At 46.9% G+C, this 9606-nt stretch overlaps 1 protein-coding gene across 2 annotated transcripts in view; it reads left to right on the plus strand.

Moving 5' to 3' along the window:
* Positions 1–9606, plus strand: part of LOC143943015 (SERTA domain-containing protein 2-like) — a 20534-nt gene continuing 10928 nt past the window's right edge. Inside the window, exon 1 of one of the 2 annotated variants that reach the window (XM_077464494.1) lies at positions 1–305. The gene's annotated coding sequence lies outside the window, so the exon portion shown is untranslated. Of the gene's footprint in view, positions 306–8361; positions 9059–9606 lie in introns of those variants that run through there. The other variant, XM_077464495.1, reaches the window with a different exon arrangement.

The following is a 9606-nucleotide window of genomic DNA, read 5'->3' on the forward strand; positions in this document are numbered from 1 at the left end:
TAAGGGCCGTCAATCAGCTGGGGATCCTTCACGCACTTTCTATGCCTGGTGCTGCTTGTGACGGCCGCCTCGGATGCGCAGTGTAGCGGAGAGGCAGCGTGCCTTGAGCCCGGCGGCCTGGGGGGTTTCCGGGGCCCGGAGGTGATGTGATGTGAGGAGGAGCGGGGGGGCCGCTGCGTGCAAGTTGTGCTCACCTAAGACTGAGAAGAGAGTGGAGCCCGGGGAGAGAGAGGAGAGCGGAGTCCGGAGAGCGGAGCCCGGGGAGAGAGACAGACAGAAAGGGGGTCATCAGTGCTGTCCGAGAGGTGAGTGACTGAACTGGAAGCTCCTTACAGGCAGCTTCCAGTACACCTACCCGACTACACCGCCACAGCTCCACCTGCCCGACTACACCGCCACAGCTCCACCTGCCCAACTACACCGCCGCAGCTCCACCTGCCCGACTACGCCGCCGCAGCTCCACCTGCCCGACTACACCGCCACAGCTCCACCTGCCCAACTACGCCGCCGCGGCTCCACCTGCCCGACTACGCCGCCGCAGCTCCACCTGCCCGACTACGCCGCCACAGCTCCACCTGCCCAACTACGCCGCCGCGGCTCCACCTGCCCGACTACGCCGCCGCGGCTCCGCCTACACCCCTCTTAACGCCCAAAGGCCGAGGAGAAGGCAACTGTACTAAATGCTTTCTTAGTTTTTACACAGGAAAGGGAGGGGTAGACTGACCATGACTGTATTGTTAGTAACATGTCACAGGATTTACTCTTGTGGCTAACAAACCAATGTCCAGAAAAAACTTGGACCGCTCAGTCGGGTTATAGCCAGACCGCTAGTCCTAATTTGCATAGGCAGCTTACTAACAGGAACAGTACCAATATTCAAAAAGTGCCGAAACATTTTACCTGGTAACTACAGACCAGTCAGTCTAACACTGATAGTATGTAAACTATTGGAGGGTATGATCAGGGACTATATCTAAGAATTTGCTGAAAACTGTATTAGTAGTAACGGGGCTTGACAAATTTGCTTTGGCTCTAGGAGCCCGTAAAGTTAGGAGCCAGTTTTTTTTTTTTTTTTTTTTCTGACAGATCCCTCTCTCTCCTCGTGTCAGTTTCTCACACTCGGCAGCTCTGGTAAGCATCAAGTGCTGTGTGTGGAGAAGGGAGGAGGAACTGCGGTCAGTGTTAAATATCAGCAGTGCATGTCTGGGGCATCGGGAGTAGAGCTGCACGATTCTTTTGCTTAGAATGAAGATCACGATTCTCTCATGATTCTCAAAAAACTGTTTTATTTGAAAAATTTACAGGCAGGGTATCGCTGAGTATTGGCAGGCAGGGTATTGGCAGGATATTGCTAGGGTATGGAGGGATGGCTGCTTCCATCTCTGGATCTCTCCCCTCCACTGTACAGATTAGTACAGAGGGGGAGAGGAACCGGCGTCATGACATGACGCCGGTTTGTTTACAAGTGATCGCTCCGTCAGAGCGATCAGTGTAAACAGCCTAGGTGTAGAAAGATGGCCGCCACTTCGGAGCTAGGCCAATGCCTTGGCCTTTCCTAAGGCCGGGAGCGCGGCGGGTGACCCGTTCGGATCACGGATCGGTGACGTTCCGTTGCACCCCTACTACTGTGTATAACAGTGCGCACTCACACTGCTGTTTCCTGGCCACTGTACCCGCCCACAGCCAGGCAGCGGCATGCCACATCGCACGTCAGTTACGATCACGTCAGTTCTGGTGGCTGACATCAGTTCCGATATCTGCCATTTGCGTTCCACACTGGTTACGCAGAACCGCCTGGGGTTCATCGAGCCCTGAGTAGTGGTCAGCATAGATTTATGAAAGGTTCTTGCCAAACCAGCCTGTGGAATTGAGCTGCCTTCTAGATGGGGGAAGACTGGTGGATGTGGCGTATATGGATTTTGCAAAAAGCATTTGATACAGTTCCCCATAGACGCTTAATTCACAAACTGAGGTCGATTGGTATAGAACATAGTTTGTACATGTATAGAAAACTGGCTACATGGGCATGTCCAGAGGGTGGTGGTAAACTGCAAGTACTCAGATTGGTCTGGAGTGGTAAGTGGGATACCCCAAGGCTGTCTCCTGGGACCAACATTTATTTTGTCATAAATGATATAGAGGTTGGTATGAAGCTCATTCTCAGTGTTTTGACACAAAGCTAAGCAGGGAAAGAACTTTACAGCAGGATATAGAAACTTTACAAGTGGACCTCAATAAAATAATGGGCTGGTCAACTACATGGCAAATGAGTGTGAATGTTGAAAAATGTAAACGAATGCATTTGGGGGCTAAAATTGGCCTCTAAAGTGCCAGTGCAAATTACTCGCTAGGGGGGAAACCTGGGGAAATCCAGAATGAAGAAAGATCTAGGGGTCCTAGTAGATCAGACTCTGCAATGTAAAGCTGCAGCAAGTAAGCCAGCAGACTATTAGCTTGTATAAAAAAAGTAATTTTACTCCAGAGATAAAACGATTATCCTTCCACTTTATAAAACTCTGGTCAGGCCACACCTAGAGGATTCCATCCAATTCTGATCAACAGTCCTTCCCAACTATTTAACTGTACCACCAGGACTACACATCTCCATCACCCTGACTACATCACTACCCTGACTACACCACCTTACCCCACTGCCAAAACCTGACCGCCCCGGCTATATGACCCCATTATCCAAATTTACTGCTCCACTACAGCACTTTACCCTGATTACATCTCTCCACCACCATGACTAACACCGTCTAACCTCACCACCTTACCCTGACTACACCAATCCACTACTGCAAATACATCGCCTTACCTCAACTACACCACTTCACCACCTTACCCTGACCGCCGCAGCTACCCTACTCCATCATCCTGCTGAAACCACCCTGACTACATCACCCTATCTCGACTACATCTCTCCACCACCCTGACTGCACTGACTAACCTTACCACCTTACCCTGACTACACCGATCCATCGCCACTACACTGCCTTACCCCGACTAAACCACTTTTCCTCATCTCCACCACCCCAACTATTAAGCCTTACCCTGACAACGCTACCTTGCCCCTACTACACCAATTAATCACCCCTACTACTCTGCATCCTAACTACACTGCTCCTACATCTCTCTGCTCACAACTATACCATCTTAGTTCACAGCATTACCCCAACTACATTGCCTTACCCTGACTTCATAAGTCCACCTTGATTACACTTCACCACCTTACCCCAGCTACACTTCTATCTTGTATGTACCACCTTAGCTCACCACCTTACTCTGATTTGCATTGCTCCATCACCCCAACTACACTGCTCCCACCATCCCCAACTACACTGCCTTACCCTGACAGCTCATCACAACTTATTCTAGTCTGTACTGGCAAGTATGTGTCATATATATTACACAATTTTTGGCAGATTTGAAGAAATGCTGTAAAGTAAAAATGCTTTCAAAAATATATATTTTAATTATCAATGTACAAAATGCAATATTTGTAACCTTTGGCTTCAAGCAGATGCTAATCATGAATTTCATATGTTGGGTGAAACGGTCATTAACTGAAGCAGGAACAGCTGTGTAGGAGGCCTAAAATTGCATGAGGAACAACCAAACTTTGCTACTACTAAGATGAGGTTGTGGAAGATTGTTTCCTGTCACAGGTCATACACCATGGCAAGACTGAGCACAGCAACAAGACACAAGGTCTCTCCCAGGCAAAGATATCAAAGCAGTCTGGGGTTTCAAGATGTGCTGTTCAAGCTCTTTTGAAGAAGCACAAAGAAACGGGCCATGTTGAGAAGCGTAGACATTGGTCTGCCAAGGAAAGGTAATGCAGCAGATATGCATCATGCTGCCCTTCAACATTGTAAGATGTCCAGCAGTGTCATTAGCACATCAGCCATCAGCACTGAAATGGCAGAAACCGGTGGGACCCAGGTACACCCATATACTGTCTGGACAAGTCTGGCAAGTAAACGGGGTGCAAACACACTGCCTCACCATCGACCATATGACTGCCCCATAGAGTTAAATATCTGGGACTGATATTCCCTTCGGGTGCATCTTCCCCCTGTCTGAGAAGGAACAAGGAGTACATGGACCAGAATCTCAAGAAGGGATTCATCGGCCCCCCCCCCCCCCCCCCCCAGCATGTGTCGACTACAGAGAACTGAATAAGATCTTGGTCAAGAACTGCTACCCTCTCCCCTTGATGCCTGAGCTATTCCAAAAACAAAACAGAACAGCAACCATCTTCATCAAACTGGACCTCAGAGGAGCGTACAACTTGATCCACATCAGAGGGATGAGTGGAAGACAGCTTTTTGCACCAGGTTTGGCCAGTCACCTTCCAACACTTCATCAACAATGTTTTCTGGGACTTTCTAGACATCTTTGTCATCATCTATCTGTATGATATCCTAATCTTTTCCTTATCTCTGAATGCCCACCGAGGACATGTCAAGAGTGTGTTGACGAAGTTTGAGCAGGACAAACTCTACGCCAAGCTGGAGAGATGTGAGATTACGTGCCAGAGCATTCAGTTTTGGGGATTTTTCTCCAGCAGGAATCAAGATGGACCCCCCAAAAAGATTCTGCCATCTTGGTTTGGCCGGCACCCAATGACAAGAAGGGGATGCAGCGATTCAGAGGATTCGCCAACTTCTACAGGAGGTTAATCAAGGGTTTTTCAGAAATTATAACCCCCGTTAACCATGTTGCCCTTGTGATTCAGCTGGAGCACGGAAGCCCAAGAAGCGTTCCAGACATTAAATAAAGTGTTCACTTCTGCCCCGATCCTACTTCTTGGAGGTAGATGCCTTAGTCGGCAATAGGAGCAGTGGTGTCGCAACGCCAAGGATTGAAATACCTGATGCACCCTTTTGCATTCTTCTCCTGCTGACTCTCCCCAGCGGAGAGAAATTATGATGCGGGTGACAGAAAATTGCTCGCCATTAAGGCGACATTGGAAGAATGTAGATGCCTACTCAAGGGTGCAACGCATCCCATACTGATCTACACGGATCACAAAAACCTAGAATATCTACGATCTGCCCGATGGCTGAGGCTAAACCAAGCTTGGTGGGCTCCGTTCTTCACAAGATTTACCTTCCATATCGCATACAAACCCAGAACCAAGAACGATAAATCAGACGCATTGTCACGGATGACCCAAGGGAACCGGCCGTACTAGATACCATCTTGCCTGCAGGTAACTTTCTGCTATTACAACCTGATCTACTGTCATAGATTAAACAGGCTTCCACTAATATCACTAGTCCCCCCCAAGGTAATCTTGGTAGCCAGAGATGTTACAATGGTGGGAGAGTCAGATTTTCATACCAGACCGGGTACAGGTGCTAAAGCTGCTTCACGATCACACACATGCAGGCCATTTCAGCATTACAAATACAATAGACTTGGTATGTTGAACCTTCTGGTGGCCAGACCTAGAGGGCTTCTGCAACTTTTGTCCCATCTGTACCCGAAGCAAGACTGCAAGGAGCCGACCTTGGACTCTATCGTAGAGTTCCCACCATCAGAGGAATGCATGGCTATCTTTGTGTTCGTGGACAGGCTATCAAAGATGGCCCACTTCCTACTATTGAATACCCAATCTGCCATGGAGACGGCCAGAGTCTTTATTAAGGAGACTGAGATTGTATGTTTCTGGTGAACATTGTATCTGACTGGGGGATGCAGTCCACCTCATGGTTTTGGAGAGCATTATGGGAGATTGAGCTATCATTATACTCTGCATACCACCCCCAAACTGACAGAACAAATCGGACCGGTGTTTTACGTCGTTTGTACAAAATGATTGGGCGTCATTGTTGCCCCTGCCCGAGTTTGCATACAATGCTAGCCATTCCGCCACAGGGAAGTCCCCATTTTTTGCAAACTATGGTTTCCATGTATCTTTTCTACCTGATTTTGTTTGAGTCCTCAGTTCCAGCAGTACAAAATATAATGGAGTTCCTCTGTCACAAAAACAAGATCCTACAGGAAGCGATGACAAAGGCACAGATGGATAACAAGCAGGAAGAGGAGAGGGGAGCTGAATTTTCAAACAGGAGATTGAGTATGGCTATCCGCACCGAACCTCAGACTGGCATGCCCATAAAAGAAGCTGGCGCCCAATTCGTAGGTCCTTTTCGGTAAAACGTCGATTGAACGAGGTATCGTATGAGCTGTCTTTGCCGGAATCCTTTAGAATTCACCCAGTATTCCAAATATCACTGTTGAAACCTGAGGTACAGGACCCCTTCCCTGACAGAGGGTCGGATCCATCCGAACCATTGTTAGTCAATGGTGATGAGGAATATGAGGTGGAGACCATTCTGAACTGCTGGAAAAGGAGAAACCAGCTGCAGTATCTCAAAATGGAGGGGTCATGGTCCTGAGGACAAGGCCTGGGAACGTAAGGGGTGGGGGGGGGTTGGGAAGGGCGCAATGTCAGGGACTCACTGGCCATAGCAGAGCAGATGTGCAGAGACACAGGCCATCTCGCATGCGTGGACACAATTCCAATGATGTCCCTCCAGACAGGCATGTCTGTGGGCTCAGGCAACCGCCTGTACACGTGCCCATTAGCATTGGCACCCATTGTATTATATAAGCATGGCAGATGTACTAGGGCCTTTGCTGTCTAATCTGCAGTTTCCCCCCGTAATCCTGTTTCCAGTGCCTATCCTTGATCTGATCGTTATCTGGTTTCCCGACTACTCTGATTCTCTTAATTCCTCACCTCGGCTTGCTTAACCCTTTCTTCAGTCTTGCCTCTGGATTTCTCTGTTGCCAAACCTCTGTTTGAACTTGACCATTCTTAAGTGTTAACTCTGTACCTTGATTCCTCTGTATCTGACCTGGCTTGTCTCACTCTGCACCTTGCTTCAGCCTCCACATACCTGCATCCACAGTACCTGGCACCATCAACCTGCTTGCATCCACAGCCACCAACCGCAGCTCCACTACTATTGGCTGCTAAAAGTGCCCCCCTGCTATAGAAAATGCCACAGGCACTCCTACCCCACTGTGCTCTTGTGGCCGCTGTTGCAAACTCGGTGGCCCTTGAACCGGAGCTGTATGAGAGGCCTTCCTCTGCTCATCAGGCTCTACCTTAAGGTATGTGACACAAATACTAAGGTTTTTTTTCCCTAACTTTTGATCTTTTTTTAGTTTTGTTTAGCAAAAAATAAACCCAGTAGTGAATAAATACTACCAAAAGAAAGCTCTATCTGTCTCCAAAAAAATTATAAAAATTTCATATGAGTACAGAGCTGCATGGCCACTCAAATTTGGCCTGGGCAGGAAGGGGGAGGAAAGGCACACTTATAAAGCACAGTGAATGGTGTGATTTTACAAAGAAATTGGAGTTAAGCTAGATAAGATGTCAGGGAGTGGCCTTTACTAAGCGCAACTGGAGCCAGGAGAGGATACATTGTGTGTGCGCTTAGTTTGAACAGCCTGGAGTGACTGCTCAGTGTTGCATCATTACGATATTCAGCTTGTCCTGCAAATGACAGGACAGAGGTGAATGAGAGGCCAGCATTTTTCTGCAGAGGCCCCCCCCCCCCCCACTGACACGCCTACATTTGTAGTGGGAGGATGTTCACTGTGTGCAGTGCATTCTCACCCTGTTCCACTTGAACTTGGCCATGCTCAGCTATAAAAGGAGAATTCATACTCGGTAATGGCTGTTTCTGGGAAGTTCAAATAAAGCTTGGCTGGAGCCGAGCAAGGTGCATTTGCACAGTTTATACAGCCCAGAGTGGCTACTATGGGGTGCATTATTGTGATAATTGGCCTTTTTTTATTTTTTTCCATAGAGGCCCCTCAAACACCTGCATCTGTAATGAGAGGGGTGTTAATCTAGGAGAGGGGCTCTGTCTTTGTATTAGGCTATCGGGTCGCCAGCGGACATTGAGTCCGCCCGAACGGTGCACGAGAGCGCACACCACTGGTCCGCAACTGCGCGAGTCAACTTACAATGATGGCGATTCGGGCACAGGAGCCAGCCTGCTGCAGTACAATTGTGGCGGGTGGTCCTTAAGTGGTTAAAAAAAAATTTGGATCACTTTGTAAACATTCCTTGTAATAGAAAAAAAGTATGACAGGACCTCTTGGGTCAAAGACCTCAGATCTCACATTTACACTTAAATGCAATAAAAATAATTTAATTTTTTTCCAATAAAATAAAATTTTGTGGTGGTGTTTTTTTTTTTTTTAAGCCGTGGGGGCGGAAGTGATATTTGATGTCATCCAATGGCATTGAGTCAAGTGGGGGGCCATTATTCCCTCGCTCTACTTCCAGCCTCTCAGGGGAAAGGACCAGGTCATCTCCGCCACTACCGCACGCTCCGGTAAATGGTGGAGACTGGGATGCAATGGGAGGGGCACCTCTCCCGCGTCGATTAAAAGCAAATCCGCAAAGAACACTTTTATCTGAATGCAGACGGCCCACTGTTTGAAAAAAAAATACCGGGGTTATGGCAGCTATCTGTTGCCATAAGCCCAGTATTTTACGTATAACAACGGCGGTCCGAAATTGGTTAATATCACTTTAAATGCTTAAGATCATATGCCCAATGTAAGAAGGAAGATTGGCAGTGTGTTAAGGGAATCTATTGCTTTGGCTGCTCAGACAACCAGTGTGGTTATCGGGGTGAGGAGAGAGTCTTCAGTTCTAAGTTACTGTTAAAGGGAGCCATTTCCCCATCCACCTGCAAACCAATGTAGGTGACACGAACACGCAGGCCGGGATCCAGAAGTGTTCTGTAGCGCAGCACGAGGAAGGAATTGGATATTTGTTCCCAGATGCACATTTAGATTATGCTGTTTTTACTTTGTTTTGTTACTATTTTGAACCCTTTTAAATAAATTGGTATACATACTTACTACACCATAAGAGTTTCTTTTACTCCTTTGATTCCCAGTGGATACCTTTTCGAGTGATATGCATATGGCAGGTTCTGTAGAGTCCATGATGTCCTAGCATTGATCACACTAAAAGCGTGTCTTGACCACTTGTTAAAGGTGGTCTCTCTATCTGGTAAGTTGAACTCATATACAGTAAGTGGTGTTCGGTGAAGTGTCTCTTATCTCTTGATCAATGAAACAATAATTTATTATCACTATACACATTTTGTTGTGGTGAATGACTTCATACCTTTTTTATTTTTTTTTTGGAATATTTTTATAGATACTTCATTTTTGTCTTATTATGCACATGTTTATGAAGCTAAATGCCTGTAATAAATCTTTAATTTTTCCCTTTTCTCTCATTGGGCAACTCTGAGATCAGCTGTTAATTCTGTACCCACAGCATACAAAGGAGTGTTTTTATTTTTTATTTTTTTTTATTTTTTTAAGCAATCTGTAGGGTAACTCCAAATGGGGACTGAATAAAATTTCTATATCCACATATATTGCTCACATATTGCCAATATCTCACTAGTCTATTAAACACTGAGGCTAGTGTAGCCATGATCGGTGTCCCAAATGATTGCCTCACCATAGCTTCGTCAGGGTCTTGCTGTGACTTCAAAATTTGCTATGCTTTTCAAGCCATCCTTGTGTAGTTGCATTGAGTAGGAAAGA

This window comes from Lithobates pipiens, unplaced genomic scaffold (genome assembly GCF_037356315.1).
Source record: "Lithobates pipiens isolate NorthernLeopardFrog02 unplaced genomic scaffold, aLitPip1_a1.2 Scaffold_30, whole genome shotgun sequence".
NCBI classification, from domain to species: domain Eukaryota; kingdom Metazoa; phylum Chordata; class Amphibia; order Anura; family Ranidae; genus Lithobates; species Lithobates pipiens.